The following is a 22,570-nucleotide window of genomic DNA, read 5'->3' as shown; positions in this document are numbered from 1 at the left end:
AAAGCAAAAGAGTGTGCTTAAGAACTCTGGACACCTTTAATTGGGACTTTAGCAAAGCTGAGTCACAATCTGAAAAGGTTCACCTAGTTATGTATCCGGTGGTAATACTGGAAAACAAAGTGCTTAGGGTCACGGCCAAGACTCATAAAGTAGCTGTGTTCAAGAATCAAGAATCAATAACACTATATAAAATTCTGAGATCCTATATATTCCAATCATTATGAATTTCAAGGGATAAAGTGAGATGCCAAAACTGTTCAGAAGAAAAAAGCTCCTAGCGCCGCTCATCTAATTGGGACTAAGTTTCTTTGATATTGTGAGATTCATTGTATATTCTCTTCTTTTTATTCTATTTTGTTTTCAGTTGCTTGGGGACAAGCAACATTTTAAGTTTGCTGCTGTGATGAGCGGATAATTTATACGCTTTTTGGCATTATTTTTAGGTAATTTTTAGTATGATTTAGTTAGTTTTTAGTATATAATAATTAGTTTTTATGCAAAAATCCCATTTCTGGACTTTACTATGAGTTTGTGTGTTTTTCTGTGATTTCAGGTATTTTGTGGCTGAATTTGAGGGACCTGAGCAAAAATCTGATTCAGAGGCTGAAAAATGACTAAAGATGCTGTTGGATTCTGACCTCCCTACACTCGAAGTGGATTTTCTGGAGCTACAGAAGCCCAATTGCGTTGGAAAGTGGACATCTTGAGCTTTCCAGCAATGTATAATAGTCCATACTTTGCTCGAGATTTGATGGCCCAAACTGGTGTTCCAAATTAGCATAAAGATTCTGGCGTAAAACGCCCAAACTGGCACCAAAATTGGAGTTAAACGCCCAATCTGGCACCAAAGCTGGCATTTAACTCCAAAAAAAGCCTATGCACGTGAAAGCTTCAATGCTCAGCCCAAGCACACACCAGGTGGGCCCCGGAAGTGGATTTCTGCATCATTCACCAAGTTGGCCCCTTTTACTATTGTATTTTCATCTTTTTGATCATCTTTGATCTTGGGATCAGGTCTTTGAACCCTTTTTCATTTGTTTCATGCTATTTGGGAGGCATGTCCATTCAGCCATGTCTAGACCTTGTTCTTATGTTTTTTCAACGGAGGAGTTTCTACACACCATTGATTAAGGTGTGGAGCTCTGCTGTTCCTCATGAATCAAGGCAAAGTACTATTGTTCTTCTATTCAATGCATGCTTATTCTTGTTCTAAGATATTCACTCGTACTTTAACCTGATGGATGTGATGATCCATGACACTCATCATCATCCTCCCTTATGAACGCATGCCTGACAACCACCTCGGTTTTATCTGTGAGAGCTTGAATGTGTATCTCTTGGCCTACTGGTTCACAACGCACGGTTGCCTCTCCTGACAATAGAGCCTCCATTCCGTACGATCAGAGTCTTCGTGGTATAAGCTAGAATAAATTGGCAACATTCTTGAGATCCGAAAAGTCTAAACCTTGTCTATGGTATTCCGAGTAGGATTTGGGATGCGATGACTGTGACGAGCTTCAAACTTGCGAGTGTTGCGCGCAGTGACAGTGTGCAAAAGGATCAATAGATCTTTTTCTGATATGATCGAGAACCAACAGATGATTATCCATGTAGAAAACCGTAGAGGACCATTTTCACTGAGAGGATGGATGATAGCCATTGACAATGGTGATCCACCTACATACAGCCTGTCATGGAAAGGAGTATGAATGATTGGATGAAGACAATAACAAAGCAGAGGCTCAGAGGGAACAAAGCATCTTTGTACGCTTATTAAAATTCCCACCAATGAATTGCATAAGTATTTCTATCCTGATTTATGTTCTATTTTGTTCTTTTAATTATCAGAACCCCATAACCCTTTGAATCCGCCTGACTGAGATGTACAAGATGACTGATGAGATGTCATCATATACCTATTTTTCTATGCTTTTTCATACAAGAAATTGATGATTTGTGCTTAAATATTGAATGCTTTTGTGCTTAAATGATATATTTTCTTGATCTTTTAATTTTATAAATCTTTTAGGAAATAAGAAGAAAAAGAAGCAAAGAAGCACAAAATAAGCTAAAAAAGAGAAAAAAAGAGCTTTGGGGCACACTTTGAAGTTGGAGCACACTTTGGAGCCTTAGGCCACGCTTTTAAAAGCGTGGCCCATGACCAAATTAAAGGAGGAAGCAACCAGCACGCACATTGCCTTGCTCTTGCCAAGGTCAGAGCAACATCATGATGAAACAAAGTGAGGTTGGAAGCAAATTTTCGCTAAGTGAAAATCTGGGCGCTCACAGCATGACCATGCCTACTTCAAAGGGCTATAACTTGAGCTACAGACGTCCAATTGATGTGCTTCCAGTTGCGTTGGAAATCTGACATTCAAAACTTTCCAACGATATATAGCAATCTATATTTGGCATAAAATTAAAGCATGAGTGAATGGCATCTTTAAGGGCAAAAAATAAGCGAAAATAAACCAAAGTGCTTCAACCAAGGTTCGAAGCTGGAGCCTCACTCCAAAGCAAAGTAGCGCTCATTATTCTGCTTTGCCCTCTTGGAGAGCAGGACAATTTCATGCTCTCTTCATAAAAATTCAAGGAAAATTGTTTCCCCAAATGCATTCACCAAGACTTGAACTTGGGACCTCTCCTTTGAAGCACCAATGCGCTGACCACAAGGAGAGCAGAGCAACATTCCTTGGTGCATTGCACGCATGCTTGGCGCACACAAGGGAGCTTGGGCGTGCGCATCACAGCACGGGCAGAGGCAAGGTGCACACAAGACACTACTGCCCCGCTCTCCACAAAGGCAGGGCAATCCCCTGGTGCCCCTCCCACACTTGGCACGCAACATGCATCCCCACACAAAGCTTCACTGCTCTGCCCTCCACAGGAGCAGAGCAGCCTCCTGGGAACACCCATGGGCCAAAATTCAATTAAAATTCCCTTTGAAGTCAAATCTTCACCAATTGAACCAAGGCCATCCAAGACCCATTCTCCCTCAAATCCAAAGCAAGCAAAGCCCACTCAACATGACTCAAAGACACACAGAGAAGCTAGATTAGGAATTTCATTTTATGAATTTGTTTTTAATTTCAATTTCATTTTATTTTCATTTTGTAAAAAGCCTGTATAAAGGCATCACTCTCATTTCAGAAGGGGAGCTCCATTAGAAAGAGGCTAGCTCCACTAGGGAGCATTAGTAGTAGAGAGCTCTCTCCTTTAATTTTCATTTCTGTCTTGAATCTTGGATTGAGATTTGAAGGAATTCTGTTTCATTCTTGATCTAAGATTTCTCTTTGTTGATTTTCTGCATAATTCAGTGAATTGAGTTTCGGATCCAAGTTTTTCTCTACGGCTTTCATCTTTCTTTCTTCTTCAATCTGCTTTCTACTTTAATCAAGGAAGGAATTGAGATCTAGACTTGTTTTCTAGTCTCTTTGATTCCCTGAGATCTTCAATTTTATTTTGCAATTGAGTTGAGTTCTTGGCTGCTCTTCTGTTTTTACTGTTCCATTGGCTTTCAGTTTACTTTCAACAATTTAATTCTTCTGCACTTGTCCTTCATTTTACATTTCTGTTCATGATCCTAATTTGCTTTCCTGCAAGTTACGCTTTCTGCAAGAGTTTCTGAGTTTTGATCTATTGCTCTCTTTAATTTCCAGCACCCAACCCCCCTTTACTTTTCATGCAATTTACTTTTCTTGCAATTTAAGTTTCAGCTCTTTTACTTTATTGCTCTTTAAGTTTTCTGCCCATTTACATTTTGCGACTTTATCATTCCTACAATTTTCTTTCTGTTGATCAACTTCACACAATTCACTTCAATGTTAGCTTGAATAAACTAATCACCCACTAAAGTTGCTTGATCCATCAATCCTTGTGGGATCGACCTCACTCTAAGTGAGTTATTACTACTTGATGCGACCCGGTGCACTTGCCGGTTAGATTTGTGTGTTGGAAATTTGTTTTCCACAAAAACACCATCAATGAACATAGCTTGCTTCAAGCTGACAACCTCCGTGGGATCGACCCTTAATCACGCAAGGTATTACTTGGACGACCCAGTGCACTTGCTGGTCAGCCACATGAAGTTATGTATCAAGATTTCGTGTACCAGATCACATATGGTTAAGTGAACTAGAGATTTGAATCTTTGATTAACCTAGACTTTTCCGCCTAACCTATATAATGACCTATACAAATTCAAAACTAACCTAACTACCCATTTTTCACTTTTTCACATACTCATGTATTTTCTTTTCATTTCACAACACTTATGCATTGACCTTTTTTATTGAGCTTCGCTTTGGGGCATTTTGTCCCTTTTTAATTGTTTTTCTTCTTTTTCCTTATTTTTCTATTTTTTTCTTTCCTCTTTCACATCTATATATTTTTTCTTTTGTTTTTTTTTTCAAGCTACATACAAGAACATCAATGCATAAGGTCTATGCATTTGATCAACACATGAGTATGTGAAGAACTGAAGATTGATGGTTTAGAAGTTATAATAAATTCTCATTGCAAGTATAGTTTCTAAACCAAACAATCAACTATTCTTACAAACGTTTGGTTGTCACAAGTAACAAACCCAATAAAATTTATAAACCGAAGTATTCAAACCTCGGGTCGTCTTCTCAAGGAATTGCAGAGAAGTTTGATTTATTGTTGGTTATGGAAAATAATGTTTTTGGGTTTTTGAAAATGTTTGAATAAGAGAAATAGATTGTAGGGAATTAATAAATTAATAACTAATAAAACTCTTGGCAAGGTATAAAAACTGGAAGTCCTATCCTAGTTATCCTTATTAATGGTGATGAGAATTATATTTTTGCTCCCACTAAGTCAACCTCTAACTTTGAAGGTCAGTTAAGTGGACAAATTAATTTAGCACCTAAAGTCCTAGTCAACTCCTTAAGGAAAGCCTAGAGTAATAGGAATCTAAATTAATCAGCAAGAATAGCAATTATCAACCACGATGAGTTTGACAACTTAAGAGTCACCAATTAATCAACCAAAGCCAATAGCAATCATGAGTCTAAAATACCTCAATTAATATTAATTAAGAAAATCCTAACATGAAAAGTTCATAAGCCAAATAGGCAACATAAGTAATACAAGCATTAAAGCATTTGGAAGTAAAAGAGAAATATACAGTAAAAGGAATATTGAACATGATGAAGATGAGAAATCCTAAATTGAAATAACAAGAAATTCTAATCCTAAAACCTAAGAGAGAGGAGAGAACCTCTCTCTCTAAAAACTACATCTAAATTATGAAAAGTGAATAACTGGAGAGCTCCCTGAGTCTCTGCATGTTCCCTGACTTTGATCTGTGTTTCTGGGCCAAAAACTGGGTTGAAATGCGGCCAGAATCTGTGCTAGCGACTTCTAAAATTATACAGATCGCGCACGTCACGTGGCCGCGTTGTCCATGCATTCGCGTCACTCAGCGTTTCTCGTACCACGCGTGCGCGTCGTCCACGCATTCGTGTCATTCGTGCAGCTTCCAATCCGTGTGGTCGTGTCAGGCACGCGAGCGCGTCACTGTGATTTCTTCCATTTTGCGCGGTCGCGTGAGCCAAGCGACCGCGTGACTTCTAGCTGGTCATCTCCTTAATTCCTTCTATTCCTTCCACTTTTGCACACTTCCTCTTCATTCGTTACGCTATTCCTGCCCTATGAAACCTGAAACACATGACACACATATCACGGCATTGAATGGTACGAAGGAAGATAAAGTACACAATAAAAAGATCTCTAAGAAGTATGTTTTCAATCATAGAACTAAACTAAGAAGGAATCGTAAAATCATGCAAATCATATGAATAAGTGGGTGAAAAGCTTAATAAAACCACTCAATTGAACACAATATAAACCATAAAATAGTGGTTTATCAACCTCCCCTCACTTAATCATTAGCAGGTCCTCATGCTAAGCTCAAGGAGACAAAATAAATGAGTAAGGAAAAGCAGGACTCATGCAATGCAACCTATGAATGTGAATGCAACTACATGCTAAAATGATTCTACCTACTTGGTGAAAAAGTAAATAAAATTTTCAAGAACAGATATGAACTGGATTTCACTAATTCAAATTACAAAAATGAAGTACAAATAACTTGCAAGAAGAAGATAGCTCATGAAAGCAGGGAACATAGAATTAAGCACTGAACCCTTATTTGTAGTGTATATCATTCTAACTCTCAAGTGTCTAGGGTCAATTCTCTCAATTCTCTACTAATCTTGCTTTCTATAGCTTGCTCTTCATCTTACAATCAACAAAAATTTAATGTACAAATACACAAATCAAGAAGTCTTTTAAGGGTTGTAATGGGGTTAGGGTTAAGGGAGGATTGTATTTGGCCAAGTGGACTAGTATCTGAATCCTTAATTAACATAAACTTTCCACCTAACTTAGGACAATCCATGTAATATAAAATCAATAACTACCCATTAACTGCGTTTACTACAATGCATTACAAGTTTTGAATACAGTACATATGCATTGCTATTGCCATTTACTTTGGGGCATTTTGTCCCCTTTTTATTTTTTTGCTCTTTTTTTTCTTTTCTTAATAATTTTTTTAACGCATATGATTAAGGTTTTGAATGCATAAACATGTTCTTAACATTTTCCACATTTTTACACAAAGTCTAACATACTCAATTCTCAAACCAAATGTTTCCAAACCCACTTTCCCCACACCTAATTTATGAGCGCTTTCATTAGTCTAAGCTAATCAAGGATTCAAATTAAGGACATTATTGTTTTTTCGCTTAGAGTTAATGATGTGCTAAAGTAAAGAACAAAGCGGTAAAATGGCTCAACATTGGTTTGCAAAGGATAATGAAAGGTAAGGCCATATGGGTATGTAAGCTCAGTGAAACAAGGTCTCAATCATATAAGTGCATGCATACATCAAATAATGGAAATATAGAATTAAGCAAGACAAAGATCACAATTTTAGAGAGAAAAAAAAACACACATCTAAAATAAAATATTGGTTGGTAAAATGCAACCAATCAAGTAGGCTCAAAATCTCACTGGTTTTGTGTGTTCGAGCTCTAAATCATGTTCCAATATAATATTTCTTCAAACAAGTTTTAATAAAATTTTAATTCGAATTAGTGAAATGCTATAGAGAGTTTTCTTGAAAAAGAGAATATTACTTCAACCAAGTAATGGTAATATATGCACAAAATCAAACAAACATGCAAATGCAACAATGAAAAACAAAAATTGGTGTTGAGAAGGGACAAACTAACCCATGAAGATCGGTATCGACCTCCCCACACTTAAAGATTGCACTGTCCTCGGTGCATGCAACGATGTGCAGTGGGCGGGGGTTTGTGGCTCCTCAGCCGGTGCTCATTGTAGAGTCTTTCTTTTTACCCTTTCGGGTGGCCATCCTGAAAAGGGAGAAGAGAAAATGACATGAAGTCAAAGGTATAGAGCAGAGATGAGGGAAGTATTAGTGATAATCATGCCAAGGTAAAGAAGAATGTTGTTAACACATGATCGCGACTGAAATTAGGACAACAATGGAAACATGGCATAAAAAATGAGGCAATTAGATGCAAGATGTTTATTGGCATGTTGGCAAAGGCATGAGTAGCATAAATCAAGCATTAAAAGCCATAATGTATTATTAGTCGTAGGAAACTAACAATAATGTTTGTATTGACAATTATATTCAATTAATAAAATAGTGGAAAGGGTTTTGTGAAAAATAGGCATTATAGTAGAAGGATAGAATAATGAAGAATGCATAATGCCATACGGGTATTTTCACAAACACTTAGTATGCATGTTTAATATGATAGGGGAAGAATGAATTTGGAACATGCAAGCATTCCAAGTAATATGAATTATCAAACAACTCCATAATAATCCACAAGTAATAGTGAAGGACCTAAATAAAGTTCCAACACAAAAAATGAGACCATAAATAATTATGCTAAAAAGAAAATTAAGAAAAGTACAAAAGGTAGAAGAAGAATGAAGAAGATAAGAGGGAGGAAAAGGAGAAAGAAATAGGATTAGAAAAGAGAAGAAAAAAGTATGATTTAGGAAAGAAAAAGATAAGATATTTTGGCAGATTGAGATAAGTTATGCGGCGCAGTCGACGCAGACGCGTGAGTGACGCGTTTGCGTGGATAAGGCTTCTATGAAATGACGTGGACGCGTCATCAACGCGGTAGCGTGGATCGATTTGTGCCATTAGCGTGAGGGCAGCCTCGCGATCGCGCAACACTCTGTTTGAAATTTATATTTCCAAATCTTTTCGTGACGCGATCACGTGGTTGACGCGATCGCGTAGATGGCATGAATTTGAAAATGGCGCGGACGCATGGGGCACGCGTACGCGTGGCAGGGCTTGTGCTTATAGCACGAGTCCAGCCCAATTCTAGCTCAACTTTCGGTCATACACCCTTTTTACGTCGATTTTTGAGGCACGCGTTCGCATGGGTGACGCGGACGCGTGGGAGGCATTTTTGCCACATGACGCGGACGCGTCATCGACGCGGTCGTGTAGACCAATTTGTGCCAAAGGCACGCCTCCAGCCGCGCTTTTGTGTGACTCTCTGATCTTTTTTTCTCGTTTTTAAGGCACCTACGATGTGGACGCGTCATTGACGCTGTCACGTCGCGTGCTCTTTTTTTTCTTCTTTTTTTTATGCAGTATGCAGAATGCAGAATGCAATGAATGTCATGTAAAAATTCCAGGTTCAAACAAAATTCAAAAACAGAGTAAAATGGAGAAGGAACGATCGTACCATGATGGGTTGTCTCCCACCTAGCACTTTTAGTTGAAGTTCTTAAGTTGGACATTTGATGAGCTTCCTGCTATGGTGGCTTGTGCTTGAATTCATCCAAAAATCTCCACCAATTTTTGGAATTCCCACAGCCTCTGGGATCCCAAACTAGGCGCAGAAAGCCTTCAAGCAAACTAAAGCAAGTGACAAGGCCCCAAGGGTATTGATTTCTAGATTGAATTACGGGGTCCCAAACCTTGCTTTTGCACCCGCCTTCTTGTTGATCATTAGTGTTCCAATCGGGTGACAGGCAATCTGAATTCTCACTAAAGCGGCCAAATAACTTCTTAGACCCATTCAGTTGAGGTTTACACCAAACTTTGAATGTCAACTTGAAACATACAACCATGTTGAACCTTACTTGACAACTCCAACCACTAACCATCTTCTTCTTGCCCTTAATGCCACAAAGAGCTCTAAGTTGACCATCCGTCTCTAGAAGCCCATATTCAAGTGGGAAAGTAAAGGGCAAAGATAATAATTTTACCCACTTGAACATTGTGTTGGATGGTAATGGCTTTGGAATAAGTGTTTCTAATAATCATGCAAGCTCCACTACCTTGTGCTCTTCTTTGACAACTTCCACTTCTTTGCAATCTTCTTCAATATCGACCTCTTCCTCTTGGTTGGTTTCTTTTAATTCAATCTCTGCTTCATTGTTCACCAAGGGCATGGGAGGTTGTGCTTCTTCTTCTTTCTTCTCCATGTCAAGTCCAATAGGAGAGGACACAAATGTAGATAAGAATTCATCAATGATCGAATTCATATCTTGACCATCCCTTTCAAAGTCTTCAATCATGAGATGCCTTGGATGTTGTACACCTTCCTCAACATTAGCTTCAAACATCTTTGAAGGAGGCTCTATAACTCGACCTTCCCATGGAGGTTCAGCATCTCCTACTTCTTGAACCACTTCTTCTTCTTCAATAATTCTGGCTTTCTCCACTTGTTCGAGTACAAAGTCACGCTCCTTATTGTCCACTGGAGTTTCTAGTGTCTCCTTGATGCTACGTTCTTCATTAGATCCTACATATGAAGCCATGGGGGTTCCTTGAATGTCCGAACATCGGAAAGGCAATCGATTTATCGCTTGATCCAAGTGTTTAAGTATGAAATCATATTCCTCTTTGATGGCTTCTTTTCTATGATAATTCCCTTCAACTACTCCTTCATCTACAAAGGTATCTACTACCTTCACCTTTAGTGCCTCCTCTAGCTCCTTATGAAGTATGGATTCGCGAAGATGATCCCTTCTCTCTTGTTCCATGTCAATAGCAGCATTGGGATCATGTTGCTCTTGGATTCATGGATTTGGGTGCTCTTCCATGGATGGTGGTGATGGGATAGAGAGATCATTTTGTTATTGAGATGGAAGTGCATTGGAGCTTGAGGGTTGAATATTAGGGGTAGAGGGTTGGTCCATGCGGGATATAAGTGCTTGAAGAGTAGAGGTGATACAAGTGATAGAGGCAAGTGTTCTCTCCATGGAGGTTTGATAAGGATATGGAGATGGTGAATATTGAGGTGGTGGTTCTGGGTATGGTTTATATGGTGGTTGGTGTGGTGGATAAGGATTAGGGTCATTTGGAGGTAGATGCCAGGGCATCTAGGCCAGTTTCACTAACCTTTTCTTTACTATTTTAGGGTAGTTTCATGCATTTTCTTAGTGAATAAGGCAAGTTTTGGATGAAAATACACTTACACCTTGATTCAAGCAACTATTGTGAATTTCATATGATTTCATGAGGATTTTGCTAGAATTTCATGATAAATTGATTATGCATAATCTCATGACTTTGGCTAGAGCTTTGATGCACTTTATTTGCTTGATTTCAGGGCAAAGGAAGCAAGGAAGAACCACGTTAGTACTCACGTTAATCTAGTTAACGTGAACACTAACGTGGAATGGTAAATAGCTTGCAGCGTTAATGAGAAAAGTGATCACCAATAACGCCTGTGAAGCCATCAATAGCTCACGTTACTTGCCACGTTAACTTAGTTAACGTGGTAGTTAACGTGGAGACAAAAGAGAACTCCAACGTTAGGGGAAAACGTGAACACCAATAACGTTCTGCTCCGACGTTAGTGGTAAAAGTGAACACCACTAACGTTCCAAAACTTGGCAATGAGCCACGTTAAGAGTCACGTTAACTTAGTTAACGTGAACTCTAACGTGGAAGAGAAGAACAATGCCAACGTTAGTGACACTCACCTTTGTCACTAATGTTGGATCAACTAGCATTGCCTACGTTAGTGGTCACGTTAAGACCACTAACGTGAGAGTTAACGTGGAATTGAGGATTGATGAGCCAACGTAGTGACACTCACTTTTGTCACTAACGTTGGAAGATGGCATTCTCTACTACGTTAAGAGTCACGTTAACTTAGTTAACGTGAGCTCTAACGTGGAGAGTAGGGGCATTTGGAGCGTTAGTGACAAAGTTAAGTGTCACTAATGCTCTCAAAGGTAAAGCATACCCACGTTAAGAGCCACGTTAGTTACACTAACGTGAACTCTAACGTAGGGACAAAAGGCACATAGCAACGTTATTGGGAAAGGTGAGTCCCAATAACGCTTGCGAAAGGGGTATAAGCCAACGTTATTGGGAAAAGTGAGTCCCAATAACGTTAGCAAAGATTTAGAAGGCAACGTTAGTGGTCACGTTAGTGCCACTAATGTTGGAGTTAACGTGAGGAATTTGAGGGTGGAACGTTAGTGGAAAAAGTGATTGCCACTAACGTTCTCGAACCCACAATGTCACTTAACGTTAATCTCACTAACGCCCATGCCTAATTCATACTTCTCTGCAAGCTGGGCCCACTAAATATTAGAACTGCTTCAACTCAAGATCCAGAGCCCACATCCAAGACTTGAAGAACTCACTAGAAGATCAAGAGGAGTAGTATATATAGGAGTAGTTTTGAACTATAGAGGAGCTTGGAACTTTGGAGAACTACCTCTGTATATTTACTTTCTGCACTTTTAGCATGGATTCTTCTTTTCTGCCATTTTTTATTTCTAGGGCTATGAACAGCTAAACCCTTTTCATTAGTTTATGGAGCTCTGTTGTAATTTGATGGATCAATTATAGTTTTCATTCTTCTTCTTCTTTCTTTTCTCTTGATCTTACTAGAAAGCTTTCGATCTTCATCTAATTAGATTGTTATCTTGGGAAAGAAACTCTCCATAATTGGATCTCCTCTGAGACTTGGAAAAGGGATGAGGAGATCATGCTAGAAATGCTTTCTCATGTTGGACCAAATTGGGGTTTGGGCGGATATAGTGACATGTAATCCTCCCAACACTTTGATTTGGAAATACATGTGGTATAATCAGTGACCACACTTTATCTCTTCCCATGAGCAATTAAATTAAGGAATTGGGCAATTGTTCAAGCTTAGAGAGATTGAATTGCCAAGGAATTGGGATCCAATCACTTAAGATTGCCAAGAAGATCAATGAATGCATTGATTGAGGAAGATATGAGAATGAACTTGATATGGAGAATGCAACATCTCCTGAACCCAATGATTTCCCCATTTCTGATCTTATCCATTCTCTTTACTTTCTGTCATTTATTTTCATGCTCATTGCCCCAAATCCCCATTTAAGATTCTGCACTTTATTTTCTGTTATTTACTTTCCTGCCATTTAATTTTCTGCAATTCTCAACTACATCCTATTTAGCTCAACTAGCATAATCTTCCAATTAAAATTTCTTGACCAATCAATCCTTATGGGATTCGACCTCACTCTATTGTGAGTTTTTACTTGACGATAATTCGGTATACTTGCCGAAGGAAAGTTTGTTGAGAGACAAGTTTTCATGCATCAAGTTTATGGCGCCGTTGCCGAGGATTGATTTTGGATCAACAATGATTAAGTTGGAAGATCACTAGATTGAGCATTTTTCTTTTTCTTTATTTGTTATTTGATTTGGTCGATTACCTTCAGTTTGTTTAGTTTCTTCCTCATCTCTTTCACCATCTTTGTTTTTCTTTCTTTTTTTTGTTAATTACAATTCTTCTCACTAACCCACTAACTGTTTGATAATTTGCATCACTCACACTAACAATTACTCTAACAAGAATAATCTCTTCATTTTATCTCTTGCTGTGAGTTTTGTCTGTTGTATGACAGGGAGAAGAGAGGGAGCTTCAACATCCTTCGATTAAGAACTTGAAAGGACCCTCTGGAGACTAAGGAGGGAAGCAAGAGGGAAATGAATTGTTGGTGCTGAGGAAGAGGAAGAGTACTTTGAACCCATCATGGAAGAGAATTTGGAAAACAATCATGAAGAAGAAGCTCACAACCATGCTAGAGAAGGCCTTGCAAACCGTGCTGGGCAAGAAGGGAGAGTTCTAGGCTCTTACATTAATCCTAATCCAGGAAACTATGGAAGTAGCATTCAGAAGCCCACTATACATGCCAACAACATTAAACTAAAACCCCAGCTCATCACCCTTCTTCAGAATAATTGTTCATTTGGAGGAAGTGCTCAAGAAGGCCCCAATCAACACCTAACCACCTTTCGAAGAATTTGTGACACTGTGAAGTCTAATGGAGTCCACCTGGATGTCTATAGGCTGCTATTGTTCCTTTTTTTCACTCAGGGATAAGGCATCCAAATGGCTTGAATCCTTTCCAAATGAGAGCTTAACAAATTGGGAAGATGTGGTGAACAAATTTTTAGCAAGATTCTACCCTCCTCAAAAAATCAAAAGGCTGAGAGCTGAGGTGCACACTTTCAGGCAACAAGATGGTGAGACTCTCTATGAAGCATGGGAGAGGTTCAAGGACTTAACAAGAAGATGCCCACCAGATATGTTCAATGAATGGGTTCAACTTCACATTTTCTATGAAGGTCTTTCCTATGAGACAAAGAAGGTCGTAGATCATTCATCAGGAGGCTCTCTAAACAAGAAGAAAACCATTGAAGAAGCTATAGATGTCATTGAAATAGTTGCTGAGAATGACTACTTCTATGCCTCCGAAAGAAGTAACACCAGAGGAGTTATGGAACTGAACCACATAGATGCATTGTTAGCTCAAAATAAGATGATCACCAAGCAGCTAGCAGATCTCACTAAGAAGGTGGAGGAAAACCAAGTTGCAGCAGTCATCACTTCATCACCAGCTCAAGAAGGAGTGAATATAGGAGAAGAAGGTGACTAAGAGCAAGCCAACTATGTTGGAAACTCACCTAGAAAAATTCATGATCCATATTCTAAAACTTACAACTCTGGATGGAGAAATCATCCCAACTTTGGGTAGGGAAATCAACAAGACCAAGGTCAAGATCAGAGACGCCACAACCTCAATTCCAACAACAATGAAACTCACCAACACACCTCACAAAGATCCTATCAATACCCACCTAACCAACCTTCTCAACCACCTAATCTCAACCCACCATCTCTAACAGATGATAAACTCTCAAAGATCGAGGCTCTACTTGAAAACTTATGCAGAGAAGTCCAAGACAATAAGGTGTTTAAGGAAGAAGTGCGAGCCAATATCAAAAACCAAGGAGAAAGCATCAAGAGATTGGAGTCCCAAGTAGGGTATATATCTCAACAAATTCCCAAACCTAGTGATGGATTTCCCAGTGACACAGAGAATAATCCAAGGGGAGAAATAAAGAAAGTAAGGTGGGAGGAATGTAAGATGATAACCACAAGTGATGAGAAGAGTATGAATGGAGTAGAACACCTCCAGGATGATCAAAAGGAAAACCAGGAAGAAATAAGCCATGCACTTCAACCCATACTCAAGGAAGAGCTGAAGAAGAAGGAGGTATTGAACCCATATGCACCTTTTCCCCAAAGGCTTAAAGGTGGTGTAGCAGGGAGAATGTATTCAAGGTTCCTCGATATGTTTGCATCTCTTGATGTAAATATACCATTCATTAAGGCCCTCCAGCAAATGCCTTTCTACATCAAGTATATAAAGGAGCTACTAGCCAGAAAAAGTCCATTGAAGGGTGGACAAACAATAAAGATGAACAGGGATTGCAGTGCTCTCATTCAACCAGGGCCACCCACAAAGAAGAAGGATCCAGGAAGTTTCCACATTCCTTGTGCTATAGGCGAAACAAAGATTGACAAAGGGCTTTGTGACTTCGGAGCAAGCATCAACTTAATGCCCCTCTCCCTCGTGAAGAAGCTCCAAATCAATGAACTATCTTCTACTGATGTAATTATCAGATTGGCTGACAAAACTCAAAAACAGGCAATAGGGGTAGTTGAAAAATGTGCTGGTGAAGGTTGGGAGCTACTATCTTCCCACAGACTTTGTTGTCCTAGAAATGGATGAGAATCCTATTTACCACATCATTCTAGGAAGGTCATTCCTAGCCACAGCTAGAGCACTCATAGATGTAGAGCGAGGAGAGTTAGTGCTGAGAATACATGACGAGTAGCTCACTTTCAATGTTTTCAACCTCTCACAAAAAGCAGATCATGATGACAATGAGCTGATGGAGGAGCCAAATAAGGAAGCACAAGCACCATACATAAGGACTCCTATGGTCAACAACCAATGTAATCAAAAGGAGAAACAGCCAAGTGTAATCCAAAAGGAACCAGACCCACAAAAATCACATGAAATAGACAACAAAACCCTTCTCAAAAAGGAAATCACAAAGAACCAGCTGGTATCCACGGACACAAGAAAAAAAGTTCCAAGGGGATGGAAAAATAAGAAAATTCCTACAGAAGATTTCTCGCCAGTTGATGAAGTGGTCTCTACATACTTGCCATCTATACCACCTCACCTCCCCACTATTCCATCTCAGCTGCCTCCAGTGTACACCATCAACAAAATCTTGTCCTTAGAGCATATGGAGCTTATCAACAAAGCCAATGGACATAGGTTCACTACCAAGCTAATGACGTTAAAGAAGCGCTTCATGGGAGGCAACCCATTACCTCTTTTAAATTCTTTAGTGTTAGTTAATAAAGTAAGGTCATGAATTTCAAAATAACTTTGACAAACATTTAACAGAACTCTTATATGCAACATATAGTGAACAACAAGTTTGGTGTTCAAGGCACATCAAGATGGCATGAACACAACTTATGTCATTTTGGGCTAAGAGTCTTGATTAAACCCTTAAACACCACATAATTACATAATTACAAACTAAGTTTGGTGTCACCAATGTGCATATATGAGCATTAAAGAGGTCAGTTGTTTTGTCTTCATGAAGATCATAGCGATAGTGAAAAATAAATAAATAAATAAATAAATAAATAATATATATATATATAGCTAGTTCATATTTTAAATCTTCCCACCAAAATTTCAATTAAATTTGTGTATTCCTTTTGTCTTATATAGGAAATGAAAAGAGGGGATTGGAGTAGATTGATGGAACAACCAATGGAAGGAGGTTCGACCACTTCAGTTAAGGGGGTTATACACTTGTCTTCAAGGAGACCCCCTTGGAAAATGTTGTCATGAAAGGATGAGAAAGGCTCATCTTGGAAATCGAGGCAATCAGTTCATAAATATGATGATCCTTGTGATCACCTTGTACCAAACCCCAACCATCCACTATCAAAGTCGTGCCATTGATCTATACCATTCAACTAGCACCACCGGCCTATATAAGGAACCCTCACCACTCTAGCCCTTCTCAAATATTCATCCAACTCACCTCTCTTCCTTCTCCCAAAACACATTTCTCTAAGACACATTCTGCCTCAAACCAACTGAACTCTATCTTCAAACTCATAGCCTTCACCATATGGAATCATCAAGCTCCAAGTTCTCACATATGGCATCATCAAGCTCCAAGAGGCAAAAGGGGAAGGAACCAATGGAGAGCATTCCCTTCGATGGAAGGAGATTCAAAACGGCCTTCCATGAGCTCGAGTTTGAACGAATAAAGAACAAAAAGATACTGCCTGAGTTGACATTCCAGTTCAACGAAGATGAATGTCCACAAATTCGAGAGAAGATTGAGCAAAGAGGTTGGCAAAAGCTCACAATCCGAAAACAAGGATTAATGCATCCCTCATCCAAGAATTCTATGCAAATGTGGTTAGAGAAGACAAGACTATGACCCGCACCTTCAAGAGCTACGTAAGAGGAACAGAGGTGGATTTCAGCCCCAATGCCATAACAAGGGTTCTCTAGCTGAAATCACCACTGGTGGACGAAATTGTGATCAATAATAATTCCAGGCACTGTTAGAGAAGCTTTTTCTTTCCACAACTCCGTTCAACTTTACCAGCAAGTGTACTGGGTCATCCAAGTAATACCTTACGTGAGTAAGGGTCGATCCCACAGAGATTGTTGGTATGAAGCAAGCTATGGTCACCTTGTAAATCTCAGTTAGGCAGATTAAATTGGTTTATGGTGAGTTCGAAAATTAATAAATAAATAGAAAATAAAAAGGGATAGAAATACTTATGTAAAGCAATAGTGGGAATTTCAGATAAGTGTGTGAAGATACTGCGCTCCTCTCGTATCTCTATTTTCTTATTACATTCATCCAATCCTTCCTACTCCTTTCCATGGCAAGCTGTATGTAGGGCATCACCGTTGTCAATGGCTACATCCCATCCTCTCAGTGAAAACGTTCCTATGCTCTGTCACAGCACGGCTAATCATCTGTCGGTTCTCAATCAGGTTGGAGTAGAATCCCTTGATTCTTTTGCGCTTGTCATCACGCCCAGCCTTCAGGAGTTTGAAGCTCGTCACAGTCATTCAATCCCAGAATTCTACTCGGAATACCATAGACAAGGTTTAGACTTTTCAGATCCTCATGAATGCCGCCATCTATCTAGCTTATACCACAAAGATTCTGTTGGGGAATCTAAGAGATATGCGCCCGGCCTAGAGTAGAACGGAAGTGGTTGTCAGTCACGCGCGTTCATAGGTGAGAATGATGATGAGTGTCACGGATCATCACATTCGTCAAAGTTAAGTGTAACGTATATCTTGGAATAAGGATAGAAGAGAATTGAATAGAAAGTAATAATAATTGTATTGAAACTTGAGTTACAGCAGAGCTCCACACCCTTAATCTATGGTGTGCAGAAACTCCACTGTTGAAAATACATAAGTAAAAGGTTTAGGCATGGCCGAATGGCCAGCCCCCTAAAACGTGATCAATAGCCTCTTAAGATGAAGAATAATACAAAAATGAGACCAAAGATGTAACGTGGTCAAAAGACGACTAATACACTAGTAAAAAGTCTTATTTATACTAAACTAGCTACTAGGGTTTACATGAGTAAGTAATTGATGCAAAATCCACTTCCGGGGCCCACTTGGTGTGTGTTTGGGCTGAGCTTGATCTATCCATGAGCTGAGGCTTTTCTTGGAGTTGAACTCCAAGTTATAACGTGTTTTGGGTGTTCAACTCCGGATCATGACGTGTTTCTGGCGTTTAACTCCAGACAGCAGCATGTACTTGGCGTTCAACATCAAGTTACGTCGTCAATTTCCGAATAAAGTATGGACTATTATATATTTCTGGAAAGCCCTATAAAATAGCATCAATTGGAGTTCTGTAGCTCCAGAAAATCCATTTCGAGTGCAGGGAGGTCAGATTCCAATAGCATCAGCAGTCCTTTTGTCAGCCTTTTTCAGAGTTTTGCTCAAGTCCCTCAATTTCAGCCAGAAATTACCTGAAATCACAGAAAAACACACAAACTCATTGTAAAGTCCAGAAATGTGAATTTAACATAAAAACTAATGAAAACATCCCTAAAAGTAGCTTGAACTTACTAAAAACTACCTAAAAACAATGCCAAAAAGTGTATAAATTTTCTGCTCATCACAACACCAAACTTAAATTGTTGCTTGTCCCCAAGCAACTGAAAATCAATTAGGATAAAAAGAAGAGGATATACTATAAATCCCAAAATATCAATGAATATTAATTCTAATTAGATGAGCGTTACTTGTAGCTTTTTGCTGCTGAACAGTTTTGGCATCTCACTTTTTCCTTTGAAGTTTAGAATGATTGGCTTCTCTAGGAACTTAGAATTTCGGATAGTGCTATTGACTTTCCTAGTTAAGCATGTTGATTCTTGAACACAGCTACTTATGAGTCTTGGCTGTGGCCCTAAGCATTTTGTTTTCCAGTATTACCACCGGATACATACATGCCACAGACACATGACTGGGTGAACCTTTTCAGATTGTGACTCAGCTTTGCTAGAGTCCCCAGTTAGAGGTGTCCAGAGCTCTTAAGCACACTCTTTTTGCTTTGGATCACGACTTTAACCACTCAGTCTCAAGCTTTTCACTTGGACCTTCATGACACAAGCACATGGTTAGGGACAGCTTGCTTTAGCCGCTTAGGTCTGGATTTTATTTCCTTGGGCCCTCCTATCCATTGATGCTCAAAGCCTTGGATCCTTTTTACCATTGCCTTTTGATTTTAAGGGCTATTGGCTTTTTCTGCTTGCTTTTCCTTTTTTCTTTCTAATTTTTTGCCATTTTTTTTTGCCAGCTTCTTCTTTTTCACTGCTTTTTCTTGCTTCAAGAATCAATTTCATGATTTTTCAGATCATCAATAACATTTTTCTTTGTTCATCATTTTTTCAAGAGCCAACAGTTTTAACATTCATAAACAACAAGATCAAAAATATGCACTGTTCAATCATTCATTCAGAAAACAAAAAGTATTGTCACCACATCAATATAATTAAACTAAATTCAAGGATAAATTCGAAATTCATTTACTTCTTGTTCTTTTGAATTAAAAAATTTTTCATTTAAGAGAGGTGAAGGATTAATGGGTTTTATTCATAGCTTTAAGACATAGTTACTACATACTGATGATCATGAAATAAAGAGACAAAACATGAATAAACACAATATTAAAAACCGAAAACAGAAAGAAATAAAGAACAAGGAATGAATCCACATTTAGTGGCGTCTTCTTCTTGAAGGTCCAACAATGTCCTTAAGTTCTTCTATGTCCCTTCCTTGCCTTTGTTGCTCCTCCCTCATTGCTCTTTGATCTTCTCTTATTTCATGGAGAATGATGGAGTGCTCATGATGTTCCACCCTTAATTGTTCAACATTGTGGCTCAAATCTTCTAAGGAAGTGTTGAGTTGTTCCCAATAGTTGTTGGGAGGAAAGTGTATCCCTTGAGGCATCTCAGGGATTTCTTGATGATGAGCTTCCTCATGCATCTCTTGAGATCCGTGAAGGGTCTCTCTTGCTTGCTCCATCCTCTTCTTGGTGATAGGCTTATCCTCTTCAATGGGGATGTCTCCTTCTATGATAACTCCAGCTGAGTAACATAGATGGCAAATAAGATGAGGAAAAGCTAGCCTTGCCATGGTAGAGGGCTTTTCAGCTATTTTGTAGAATTCATTGGAGATGACTTCATGAACTTCTACTTCCTCTCCAATTATGATGCTATGAATCATGATGGCCTGATCCACAGTAACTTCGGATCGGTTGCTAGTGGGAATGATGGAGCGTTGAATGAACTCTAACCATCCTCTAGCCACAGGCTTGAGGTCCAGTCTTCTTAATTGAACTGGATTGCCTTTGGAGTCTCTCTTCCATTGAGCTCCTTCCACACATATGTCCATTAGGACTTGGTCCAACCTTTGATTAAAGTTGACCCTTCTAGTGTCGGGGCGTTCATCTCCTTGCATCATGGGCAAGTGAAACGCCAACCTCACATTTTCCGGACTAAAATCTAGGTATTTCCCCCGAACCATTGTGAGATAATTCTTTGGATTCGGGTTCATACTTTGATCATGGTTCCTAGTGATCCATGCATTGGTATAGAACTCTTGAACCATTAGGATTCCGACTTGTTACATGGGGTTGGTTAAGACTTCCCAACCTCTTCTCCGGATTTCATGTCGGATCTCCGGATACTCATTTTTCTTGAGCTTGAAAGGGACCTCAGGGATCACCTTCTTCTTTGCCACAACATCATAGAAGTGGTCTTGATGGCTTTTGGAGATGAATCTTTCCATCTCCCATGACTCGGAGGTGGAAGCTTTTGTCTTCCCTTTTCCTTTTCCAGAGGATTCTCCGGCCTTAGGTGCCATTGATGGTAATGGAAAAACAAAAAGCTTATGCTTTTACCACACCAAACTTAAAATATTGCTCGTCCTCGAGCAATAAAAGAAAGAATAGGGGGTTGTGTTTTGTGAAAATGAAGTAGAATGGAAGGGTATATATAGGGAGAGGAGGGAGTGTATGTTCGGCCATTTAGGGTGGCAATAGGTGGGAAAATGGTTTTGAAATTTTGAAGGTAGGTGGGGTTTATGGGGAAGGGTGGATGGATGTGAGTGGTGAAAGGGGTGATTGGGGAGAGGAATTGAGGTGATTGGTGAAGAGTGTTGGGAAGTGTGACATGGGGAAATCACAAAATAGGATTAGGAGGTAAGGTGGGAATATAGTAGGTGGGGATCCTGTGAGGTCCACAGATCCTGAGGGGATCCTGTGGGGTCCACAGATCCTGAGGTGTCAAGGAATTCCATCCCTGCACCAAATAGGCATGTAAATTGCCTTTGCACACCATTCTGGCATTTAAACGCCGTGTGGTGCACCTTCTGGGCGTTCAACGCCCATGTAAAGCATGTTTCTGGCGTTGAACGCCAGTTTCATGCTTGTTACTGGCGTTCAGCGCCAGCTTTTTCTCTTAGGCACATTCCTGGCGTTCAGCGCCAGAATGTTGCTTGTTTCTGGCGTTCAGCGCCAGGTTGATGCTCTGTTCTGGCGTTAAACGCCGGCCAGATGCATCTTACTGGCGTTGAACGCCAGCCTGTGCTTCCTCCAGGGTGTGATTTTTTTCTTCTGCTGTTTTTGGTTCTGTTTTTAAGTTTTATGTTTTTTTTCGTGACTCCTCATGATCATGTACCTAATAAAACACAAAATAACAATAAAATAAAAATTTGATAAATAAAATTGGGTTGCCTCCCAACAAGCGCTTCTTTAATGTCAATAGCTTGACAGTGGCTCTCATGGAGCCACTAGGTGATCAGGTCAATGTTGTATAGTCCCAACACCAAACTTAGAGTTTGGATATGGGATCTTAACACCAAACTTAGAGTTTGGTTGTGGCCTCCCAACACCAAACTTAGAGTTTGACTGTGGGGGTTCTTCTTGACTCTGAACTGAGAGAAGCTCTTCATGCTTACTCTCTTTTGTCACAGAGGGATGGCCTTGTGATTTAAACACAAGGTAGTCCCCATTCAATTGAAGGACTAATTCACCTCTGTTGACATCTATCACAGCTTCTGCTGTGGCTAGGAAAGGTCTTCCAAGGATGATGCATTCATCCTCTTCCTTCCTAGTGTCTAAGATTATGAAATTAGCAGGGATGTAAAGGCCTTCAACCTTTACTAACACATCCTCTACTATTCCATAAGCTTGCCTTAATGACTTGTCTGCCAATTGTAATGAGAACAAGGCAGGCTGTACCTCAATGATCCCCAGCTTCTCCATTACAAAGAGTGGCATAAGATTTATCCCTGACCCCAGATCACATAAAGCCTTTTCAAAGGTCATGGTGCCTATGGTACAAGGTATTAAGAACTTGCCAGGATCTTGTTTCTTTTGAGGTAGAGTTTGCTGAATCCAGGTATCTAGTTCATTAATGAGCAAGGGAGGATCACTTTCCCAAGTCTCATTACCAAACAACTTGGCATTCAGCTTCATGATAGCTCCTAAATATTAAGCAACTTGCTCTTCAGTCACATCTTCATCCTCTTCAGAAGAAGAATAGTCTTCAGAGCTCATGAATGGCAGAAGGAGATTTAA

General features: G+C 39.5%; 1 non-coding gene across 1 annotated transcript; it reads right to left on the bottom strand.

Moving 5' to 3' along the window:
- Window positions 1–13,536: 13,536 nt before the first annotated feature.
- On the bottom strand, window positions 13,537–13,643 carry LOC112715273 (small nucleolar RNA R71). Its single transcript, XR_003159599.1, has one exon. It is a non-coding gene; the product is annotated as a small nucleolar RNA R71 (small nucleolar RNA).
- Between the last annotated feature and the right edge of the window lie 8,927 nt (window positions 13,644–22,570).

The sequence above is a fragment of the Arachis hypogaea genome, chromosome 1, assembly GCF_003086295.3.
Source record: "Arachis hypogaea cultivar Tifrunner chromosome 1, arahy.Tifrunner.gnm2.J5K5, whole genome shotgun sequence".
Lineage (NCBI taxonomy): Eukaryota > Viridiplantae > Streptophyta > Magnoliopsida > Fabales > Fabaceae > Arachis > Arachis hypogaea.
Note: the sequence above shows the minus strand (reverse complement) of the source record. Positions and strands in the feature narration are given on the sequence as shown.